The sequence below is a fragment of the Chiloscyllium plagiosum genome, chromosome 38, assembly GCF_004010195.1.
Source record: "Chiloscyllium plagiosum isolate BGI_BamShark_2017 chromosome 38, ASM401019v2, whole genome shotgun sequence".
Classification (NCBI taxonomy): Eukaryota; Metazoa; Chordata; class Chondrichthyes; order Orectolobiformes; family Hemiscylliidae; genus Chiloscyllium; species Chiloscyllium plagiosum.
In genome coordinates this window covers 1,299,094-1,310,290 of record NC_057747.1, presented here as the reverse complement: position 1 = coordinate 1,310,290, position 11,197 = coordinate 1,299,094, and positions in this window count along the sequence as shown.

Here is an 11,197-nt window from a genome sequence, read left to right as displayed (position 1 = left end):
AAGCTGTTTGGCGGAAAGTATAGAGGGGATGTCAGAGGTGGGTTCTTTATGCAGAGAGTTGTGAGAGCATGGAATGCGTTGCCAGCAGCAGTTGTGGAAGCGAGGTCATTGGGGATATTTAAGAGACTGCTGGACATGCATATGGTCACAGATATTTGAGAGTTCGTACATTAGGTTTACCTCACATGAGGATCAATGGTCGGCACAACATGGTGGGCTGAAGGGCCTGTTCTGTGCTGTACTGTTCTATGTTCTATGTTCTACAGCTTCAGCACTATGGCGACATTTTTAAAGACTTCTTCAAGTGTCATCTGTCCCATTAAGATAGGTTTCTGTCTAAGCAGTCTCTCTTTAATTGAGTAAATTGCCACAATCTCTTGTTCACTGATAAATGTACATTGTTCAAGGCCAGCAATTAACTGATCATGCATTTTCACCAGATCGTCTATGGGGATCTTTTCAACTGTGCTCACAAAGTCACCATCCTCATCATCATCCTCATCATCATCATCATCACTACTACCCTCACGCTGATCTGTATTTAAAACCATTTCAGCAATTTTTCCATCACTCTAGGAATGCCCGACAGGTCCATCACTGTCAATGTTCAGCATTTCTTCGATGTCAGCTTCCTGGAATTTATTTACACTTTCGTCCGATAAACTTGGTGTGTAAGTTACAAAGTTTGCTGTCATCTTTTTCTCAACAGTGACACGAAATCCTTCATCTGTGCATTCATTTACATCAAACATGGTTGTAGGCCATGGTCTGTGCCAACCATTTGTTAATTCCTGATTCCTGATGAAGGGCTTTTGCCCAAAGCGTTGATTTCCCTGCTCCTTGGATGCTGCCTGACCTGCTGTGCTTTTCCAGTACCACTTCAATCTAAACTCATTTGTTAATGTTGATTTATCTACATCCTTCCAAGCATTAACAGCTGCGTAAATGTCATCCTTAACAGTAAGCTCGCCAGGAAGTCTTGGATTCCTACCCCTCTGTTGACTGCAGCAAGCAAACAGTTTTAAAAATTGTCTTTTTACTTGCTCTTCTTGGAGTGTAAAATTCCCTTGGTCACAAGGCTGTAATACAGATGTCACATTAGAGGGCAAGTAAATGCTGAAAACATTACTTTTCAGAAGAAGTTCAGCAGGGGGATGTGCGGAGCAGTTGTCCAGGAACAATAACATTTTACAGTTTTCTTCCAGCCCAGTTTGCCTGCAATGAGCTCGTGCCGCTGGCACGAAGTATTTACTGAACCAGTCTAAAACATTTCTCGGGTTACCCATGCTTTCTTGTTTGCATAATACTGCACAGATAAATTGTACACACCTTTCAGACATCTCGGATGTTTGCTTTTTCCAATCACTGGCAACTTCACCTCGTGTGTGCCTAAGGCAGTTAACCTGTTCTTATTATCCTTAAAACATGTTGGTTTTCTCTCATCAGCCGTTGTTAATGTTTTTTCTAAGGACGTAGTGCCAGTAGAGGGCTGTTGCATCAGCGTTGTAAATTTGTTCAGGACTAAGGCTTTCGTCAGATATTATCTTGGCAAAATTGTCAATAGAATTTTCAGCTGCTTCATGGTCAGCAGAAGCCTTTTCACTGCAGACTTTCAGACATTTTATACCATTACGCTTCTTACATTTCTGCAGCCAACCTTCTGAATATTGACACTCACCTTCAATGGTCAGTTCTTTAGGATGTCCGTTAGCATGTTTCATGACCAACAAAACTGTCAGGGGCATGCATTCTCTTCTACGTTGTTGAATCCACTCCATCAACACGCGGTTAAGATCTTCGTTTTTTGCCCTGTGCAGTGTTATCTTATTTTCATTAGTTTAGAGTCATCACTGTTATCATAAAACGTCTTTCTGTATCTTTAAATCATGTATAGTGGTAGTTCTGACATCATATTTTTCAGTAAGATGCCACACAGATGCACCATGATCAACCTTCTGTAATAACTCCATTTTCTGCAGTTTTGATATCATCAGATGTTTCCTTTTCTTTTTGTTGCTGTTATGCACAGGCGTATCGTCAACTCTTTTTGGCATTTTCACTGTGAAATTAAACACAATTAAACACTGTGAAAAAAAATGCATGATTGGCCATTGCTGGGCCACACCGCCAAGTGGGTTGAGTGGGTGTGGACTTCGCACGCCAAACAAACCTTATTATGCAGACATGACTGACGCTCCACACTCCATAAAAAAGACTTCAGATTTTGCAGCTTTTCAGATTTCGGAATTTTGGATAAAGGATTGTGTACCTGTAGAAAATCAAGTTTGACATCAGTCTTTACTTGAGGAACAGTCATTGAGGAGTTTTCAATGTGGGTTTCCTCCGGGTGCTCCGGTTTCCTCCCACAGTCCAAAGATGTGCAGGTCAGGTGAATTGGCCATGCTAAATTGCCCGTAGTGTTAGGTAAGGGGTAAATGTAGGGGTATGGGTGGTTTGCGCTTCAGCGGGTTGGTGTGGACTTGTTGGGCTGAAGGGCCTGTTTCCACACTGTAAAGTAATCTAATCTAATCTAATCTAAATTAAACTTCATCTGCCACTGTTCTGCCCATCTGATCAAGGTCCTGTAGCACGCTGTCTTCTTTGCTGTCCACTATACCACCAATTTTGGTGTTATCTATAAACTTACTAAACATACTTCTTATATTCACATCTAAATCATTTATATAAATGACAAAAAGTAGTTGACACAGCACCGATCCTTGTGGCACACCACTGTTTACAGGCTTCCAGTCCGAAAAACAGCCCTCTACCACCATCCTCTATCTCCTACTTTCGAGCCTACTTCCAAGTAGCTACTGGAGATGGGTCACTGTAAATGAAACATTTGCTGCTTCATTGGGCTTCAGTGAGACTACACCAGGAGTACTGTGGATTAACTTGGTCTCCTTGCAGCCCTATGACAAAATTGAGGTTATTCCCATTGGAATCTAGAAAAATGAAAGGATAACTGCTTTCAGGTTGTTTACCCAGCCAAAAGGGGTCATAAAATCATGGCAAGGTGTCAGTGGAAATGAGGTGAGGAGACTTTTCTTCACTCAGGAATTTATCGTACTTTGGAATTCTCCTCTGGGGGCAGTGGATGCTCAGCTGATGAGTACATTCAAGACAGAGATGAATTGATATTTGCAGAAAGGGCACTAAAGGCATTGGAGTTTGAGAAGACTGGGCTGGCAAGTAGAGTTGATGTAGACACTCGGCCCTGTCCCTATAAAAGGTACAGCATGTTGAAGGGACTGTATGGTCTCCTCGACTCCTATTTGCTCCTTTCTCCAATACGCATTTGTTCATTACTGCATTCTCAACTGGATTTTATGCTCAAACCTCTCGGAAACCCACAATCTTCAATCTCCGAGGTGAGAATGCTGTGCACTGAGCCATGGCTGATGAAATGACTGCAACCCTAAACCACAACATCTAAGGTTCCCAATTTTTATGTGTTTTTCTCAAAACTGTTGAAACCTGTACATCAATCCTTGTCTCCATGAGATCACTGTTTTTCCTCAGCAACTTTCATTTCCCTTAAATTGTCCTTCTGTTCTGCTATTATTTATAGGCTTTCTTGGTCTATAAAGTCATTTTAGCAGAGAATGCAGTCACTAGCCCCACTGAGTTGATTACTGATTTGGAGATGCTGGTGTTGGACTGGGGTGTACAAAGTTAAAAATCACACAACACCAGGTTACAGTCCAACAGGTTTAATTGGAAGCACTAGCTTTCGGAGCACCGCTCCTTCATCAACCACCTGATGAAGGAGCGTCGCTCCGAAAGCTAGTGCTTCCAATTAAACCTGTTGGACTGTAACCTGGTGTTGTGTGATTTTTAACTGAGTTTATATTGGCCGTTTTCAGAACAAATTAATCTGCCCCTTTCCCCATGCTCTATCTCTATTGCCTAGTAAGTTTATTACTCACAAATGTCCATCCAATTTTCTTTAGAGATCATTTATTATGATTGCTCTCACCACCCTCATCAGCAATACACTCCAATCCACTACTACATGCTGAATAAAGACAGTCCTTCTTTGCATCGCTTCTTATCTTATCATGATCACACATGTTATAGTTATCAAGTGAGCCTGTGAACTAAGGCTATGTTTAAGCATTTATGTCCCTTTAGTTTGTAAGGGTTTCAATTTAAAAATAACCAACAACACAGCTCTTAAAATAGCCAACAGCACAGCTCTTTGTTCTAAACAAGACTAAAAGTTAGCTTATGATGACTTATTACTGAAATTTACTTGAATAAAAAGTGTTAAAGTTGTTAGATGAAATAAAGATACAAATACTTTAAATAAGTAGGCACAAGAACATTTAAAAAGCTCAGTCTCAGTTATCACTTCTTGGCTTGGTTGTAGGTTCTCTTTCTAAATTGAAGAGGTTGAAAACTTGAAGTCAGATTCAGCAGCTGCGATGGCATCTGTAGTTGAATAGTTAGGGTTTGTTCCTACAGATCAACTACGCAGAACAGGTCCTGGGAGGAAATGAAGGTTCCTTCCTTTCACTTTTATGACCCTGTAGGTTGTGGTTCTGGATAGTCTGGTTCAATGCAGTAGTTCCGGATACCTCCCTCAGTCTCTGTGTTGAGAAATAGTGACTTCTTCAAGATGTCTCCCTCAAGGTGCTCAGATGGTTCTCCTCACACTGACTGCTTTCAATCAGCTTTAACACAGACAAAAAGAAATGGTTGTGAGTGTTGCAGTATGGTTTCTCTATGGTTATCACTGTTAACTCACAGGGCCAATGACCTGGGTTCAATTCCGGCCTTGGGCAAGGAGGGGTTTAGAGGGATATGGGCCAAATGTTGGCAAGTGGGACTAGATTAGTTTAGGATATTTGGTCAGCATGGACAAGTTGGACCAAAGGATCTGTATATGACTCTAACCCTAATTTAGGCCAAGTGGATTGGGAAAAGCTACTTGCAGATAAATTGTCAGAGCAGTGAGAGATATTTAAGAAGGAAATCATGGGAAAACAGGGCAAATGTGTTCCCGAAAAGACAAAAGAGAGAAAAAAGATGGAGAAACCTGGTGTCAAGGGACATAAGCGAGAGCATGAGATAGCAATGATGGGTAGAATAAAGGGAAGCTCAAAGGGCATATACAGAGCAAGAAAGTAACCAGAGGCCAATTGGGGAACATACAGGCAACCTGTGTGTGGATTCAGAGGACTTGGACACAATCCTCAAAGAATACTTTGCATCATGCTTCACATTGGAAGAAGGTGCTACAGGTATAGCCATCAGGTGAAGGACTGTGAAATATTAGAAGAGGAGAGAGAGGAGTTATAAGTGGGTTTAGAAATGGATAGATCCACAGGCCAGGATGAAATATATCCAAGCAATTAAGGGAAGCAAGGAAGGAGATATCAGGAGCGCTTTCCTTCTGGCTGTAGATGAGGTGTTGGAGGACTGGGGGGCTGCTAACATTGTTGCATTGTTAAAAAAAAAGGAAGGAAGAGACAAACTAAGAAATTACAGAACAGTCAGTCTAGCCTTGACGTCAGAGAAGATATCAGAAATAATTCTGAGGCACAGAATATATAGAGACATATGTTTACTCAGGGATAGTCAACTTGGATTTGTTAAGGCTGTGTTTGACAAACTTCACAATATTTTCTGAGGAACTGACCAGGATTGTTGATGAGGGTAATGCATTTGATGTTGTCTAATGGTCCCTAGCTGGACTTTTGATAATGCCCCTCATGACAGACTGGTCAAGAAAGTACCGTAAGAGTCCATGGGATCCAAAGCACAGTGGCACATTGGATCCAAAATTGGCTAACAAGCAAGGAGCAGAGAGTGAAGCTGGAGGGGTGTTCTGCAGCTGGGAATATTGGGTTCTGCTGTGATTGTTGCTGGGGCTCTTTGCTGTTTGTGGCATACATTAAGGATTTTGACTTAAATGTAGGAGTTATGATCAAGAAGTTCGCTGATGACGTGAAACTTGGCAAGGAGATAAATAGTGAGGAGGGTAGCTGAAAGATAGCAGGAGGACCAACAGACTGGTCAGCTGAGCAGAGCTGGGAAAATGGAATTCAATTCAGAAATGAGTGAGGTAACTCACTTTGGGAGGACTAATTAGGTTAGGGACCCTGGAAAGTACTAAAGATCAGAGGGACATTGGTGTGAATATTCTCAGATCCTTGACCATAGCAGGGCACGTAGATAAAGTGTTTAAGAAGGCACATGGGATATTTGACTTTATTAGTGGAGGCATAGAATATTAGAGCAGGGAGATAAAGCTGAACCTGTATAAAACATTGATTGGGCCACAACTCAAGTATTTTGATTACCACATTAAGGGAGGGATGTGATTGAAGAGGAAATCTTCTGGGATGATGCCTGGGCTGGAGAGTCTGAGCTGTAAGCAAAGATTGGAAAGGCTGGGGCTGTTTTCCTCAGAGCAGCAAAGGTTGCAAGGGAGTTGATCAAGGTGCGTATGATTATATGGTACATATATTAGATGGATAGGAAGGTATTTTTTCTATTAAATAAAGGGGTCATTACCAAGGGGCACAGATTTAAGAGGTAGAAGGTTGAGAGGAGCATTGAAGAGATTTGTTTTCATGCAGAACGTGGTGGGAGTCTGGAAACTACGGCCCGAAAGGGAATATCAGCTGCATTGCCCAAACTATGGGCCATGAACAGGAAAATGGAATTATTGCAGTCAGCTCTTCATTGATTAGCACAGATATGATGGGCCGAAGTACCTACTTTCATGCTGCAAATGTCATATGTTTAAGGTGAGAGGGGAAAATTTAAAAATGACCTGAAGGGTAATTTTTTTCACTGATGCAGTGCATGTACAGAATAAGCTGCCAGAGGAAGTGATGGAGGCAACAGCATTACAATATTTAAAAGGCATCTGGATGGGTATATGAACAGGAAGAGTTTAGAGGGATGTGGTCCAAATACTGGCAAAAGGGACTAGGACAGATTGGGACATCCGGTCAATGTGGATGAGTTTGCCGTCATATATTTCAGTGCTATATGACTCCAAAAGTGAATCATACAGGGCTGTATTCGATAATTTGTACCACTATGGTGGCTCAGTGGTTAGCACTGCTGCCTCACATGCCAGGGACCCAAGGTCGATTCCAGCCTCGGGTGACTGTCTGTGTGGAGTTTGCATATTATCCCCGTGTCTGCTCTGGTTTCCTCCCACAATCCAAAGATGTGCAGGTTAGGTGAATTGGCCACGCTAAGTTGTCCATAGTGTTCAGGGATGTTCAGGCTAGATGGATCAGCCATGGGAAAAACAGGGTTACAGAGATTAGGTTAGGGGATGGGTCTGGGTGGGATGCTGTTCAGTGGGTCAGTGTGGATCGGTTGAGCTGAATGACCTGTTTCCACACTGTAAGGGTTCTATGGTAATGAAGGGTTCTATTGCTGCTGTGATTGGGTGGAATCATTCAGCCAACGGGACAGACATTTGAATTTGTTTTCCAACTGTTTATTTCTCAACTAATATTAAATACTCCGCATACCTGGAACTTTGCTCTGTTCTTTATTCACGGTCTGTCCCATGACTTCACTGTTTGGTGTGGGGTACTGGTAAACTATTTGACAATGCCTCTTTCTCAGCAGGACCTGTGGTGACATTCCTTCTGTGTTCTCAAGTTACATCATTGGAGACCAAGGGATTTGCATTCCAGTAGTTACATTCGACTGAGAGGCTCACAGTGCAACTGCAGTGCAGAGCCACCCTAACAGACAATGCACAATGCCTTATTGTGCTACAGCAGGTAGAGCAGTGGGTGGGCACATCCTGCAGCCAGTGAGGAAAATTTGCAAATTTCCAGTAAATCTTTGACATTTCCCCACACTTTGGTTACCCTGGTGTCCTCGAAAAGAGAGCACGAGGGGTCCATCGAAACCTTGGAGGCCTTTAAAGTGAGGTGGGGACTACAGGGTCCAGAGTGAATGACATGCCGTCAAACTGCATTTTAATTTAGTTCCCTTCATCTTGCATCCATTCTTTCACTTTGTTGCTTGTAATTTGTTTTATGCTTTACTTTGTCAACTAGGTGATTTGGTGGTGGTTATTTAAAAAAAAGCTTTGATGATGAGTTGGAAATATGCAGATTGTTTTATGTTGCTTTGAAATGTGATAAGTCCCACACACAATAACACCATTCCTGTGAATGGAGTGTATATCCGATATTGGCTGTAATTGCAGACCTGTCCCAAAGCTGTGGGCAAGTTAAACTGTAATCAGCACTCCACAGACTTTTCAATGGGATAACTCAGCTTGCTACGCTGCAGTCTTGTTTCTCATTTATGATATGTGGGTGATAAACGGCAAATATATCTTTAAAAATTGAACTTTACAGAGAACAGTACAACTCAGTACCGGCCCTTTGATCCTTGATGTTGTGATGACCTTTTATCCTATTTGTTAACTAACCTACATTTTACGATCATCCATGTGCCTATCCAAGTATCGCTTAAATGTCCGTAATGTACCTACTACCACTGCTGGCAGTGCATTCCACGCACCCACCACGCTCTGTGTAAATAACCGATCTCTGACATCTCCCCTAAACCTTCCTCCAATCAATATAAAATTATGCCCCTTCATGATAGCCATTTCCACCCTGGGAAAAAGTCTCTCGCTATCCACTCTATCGATGCCTCTCAGCTTGTACACCTCTATCAAGTCACCTCTTATCCTTCTTTGTTCCAATGAGAAAAGCCCTAGCTCCCTCGACTTTTCTTCATAAGACATGCCCTCCAGTCCAGGCAGCATCCTGATGAATCTCCTCTGCACCCTCTCTAAAACTTCAACATCCTTCCTATAATAAGGTGACCAGAACTCAACACATTATTCCAAGTGTGGTCTAACCAGGGTTTTATAGAACTGCAGTATAACCTCGCAGCTCTTAAACTCAATCCCCCTTCGTAACAACTCCATCAACGTGGGTGGCAACTTTGAGGGATCTATTGACATGGACCCCAAGATCGCTCTGTTCCTCCACACCACCAAGAATCCTCCCTTTAACCCTGTAATTTGCATTTAAATTCGGCCTTCCAAAATGAATCACAACACACTTTTCCAGGGTTAGTTTCTCATTAACGATACCTATACCAACCAAAGCTGCAATAAAATGAAAATGTGCAGTTATTGGAAATCGGACTTATGAGGAGAAAATGCTAGAAATACGCAGCAGGACAGGCAGTGTTCTGTGGAGAGAGAGAAACAGTGGTAAGATTTCTTTTCACAGAAGGTGGGTAAAATAACTCCCATAGAGGCTGGTACCTCATCATCAAGTCACCCTTTATTTATAGGGAGAGAGTCCTTGACACAGATCCAGCTCCTTCAGAGCCAGCCCTCAGAACGAATAGAACCCCTGACACTCCTGTTATTATGTCAGCCAAGGCTCCCAGATTGGACCAGATTAAGAGCTCCATCCCTATTTGCCCTTGAGAAGGTGGTGGTGAGCTGCCGGTTTGAACCATTACTGGAGATAGATCTACAATACCCTAAAAGAGGCAATTCCAGGATATTAACTCAGCAACAGTGAAGGAACAATGAAAGATTTCCATGTCATGATGGTGAGTGATTGGGAAAGGAGCTTGCAGTTGGTGATGTTTCAATGTTTCTGCTGCCCTTGTCCTTCTACATGAACGATCCTGGATTTGAAAGGTGCTGTCTAAGGAACCTTGGGGAATTTCTGCAATGCATCTTGTCAATGATACACACCAGCAGTGGAGGGAGTGGATGCTTGTGGATGTGGTGCTAATCAAGAGGACAGCTTTGTCCTGGATGGTGTCAAGTTCCCCAAGTGTTGTTGGAGCTGCACTCATCCAGGCAAATGGAGAGTATTCCATCACACTCCTGACTTTATATGGTAAGTCCAATTCAATTTCTTGCCAATGGTAATTCCCAGGATATTCTTAATGGGGGAATTCACTGGTAGGAATACAATTCAATTGTTAGAACAATGAACATTACATCATAGGAACAGGCCCTTCCGCCCTCCAAGCCTGCACTGATCCAGATCCTCTACTTAAAACTGTCTATTTTCTACAGATCTGAATCCCTCTGTTCCCTGCCCGTTCATGTATCTATCTAGATACATTTTAAATGACGCTATCGTGCCCGCCTCTACCACCTCTCTGGCGTTCCAGGCCCCCACCACCCTCTGCGTAAAAGACTTTCCATTCATATTTCCCTTAAACTTTTCCCCTCTCACCTTGAACTCATGACCCCTAGTAATTGAGTCCCCCGCTCTGGGAAAAAGCTTCTTGCTTCTTGCTATCCACCCTGTCTAAACCTCTCATGATTTTGTGCACCTCAATCAGGTTCCCCCTCTTTCTAATCAAAATAATCCTAATCTACTCAACCACGGTGGCACAGTGGTTAGCACTGCTGCCTCACAGCGCCAGAGACCCAGGTTCAATTCCCGCCTCAGGCGACTGACTGTGTGGAGTTTGGACATTCTCCCCGTGTCTGCATGGGTTTCCTCCGGGTGCTCTGGTTTCCTCCCACAGTCCAAAGATGTGCAGGTTAGGTGAATTGGCCATGCTAAATTGCCTGTAGTGTCAGGTGAAGGGGTAAATATAGGGAAGTGGGTCTGGGTGGGTTGCTCTTCAGAGAGTCGGTGTGGACTTGTTGGGCCGAAGGCCTGTTTCCACACTGTAAGTAATCTAATAACTCATGCCCTCCATACCAGGCAACATCCTGGTGAACCTCCTCTCCAAAGCATCCCAAGTTAGATTATGTCTTATTGGAGACATTTGTGTGATGTGAATGTTACTTGCCACTTTTCCCGGACATTGTCCACATCTTGTTTCATTCAAACATGGACTGTCTCAGTATTTGAGGAGTCACAAATGGTGCTGAACATTGTGCAATCATCAGCGATCATTTCCACTTCTGACCTTATGATGGAGGGAAGATCATGGATGAAGCAGGTGAAGATGGTTGGACCTAGGACATTGCCTGAGGGCTTGTTAGTGGGTGAACATTTTGGTGATGGTGACCACAATTCTGTGACTTTCACCTTGGTTATGGAGAGAGATAGGTGCGCACAACAAGGTAGATTTTATAATTGGGGGAAGGGAAATTACAATGCTGTAAGGCAGGATTTGAGGAGCACACGTTGGGAGCATAGGCTGTCAGGGAAGGATGTCGTGGAAATGTGGAACTTTTTCAAGGAACAGATACGACGTGTCC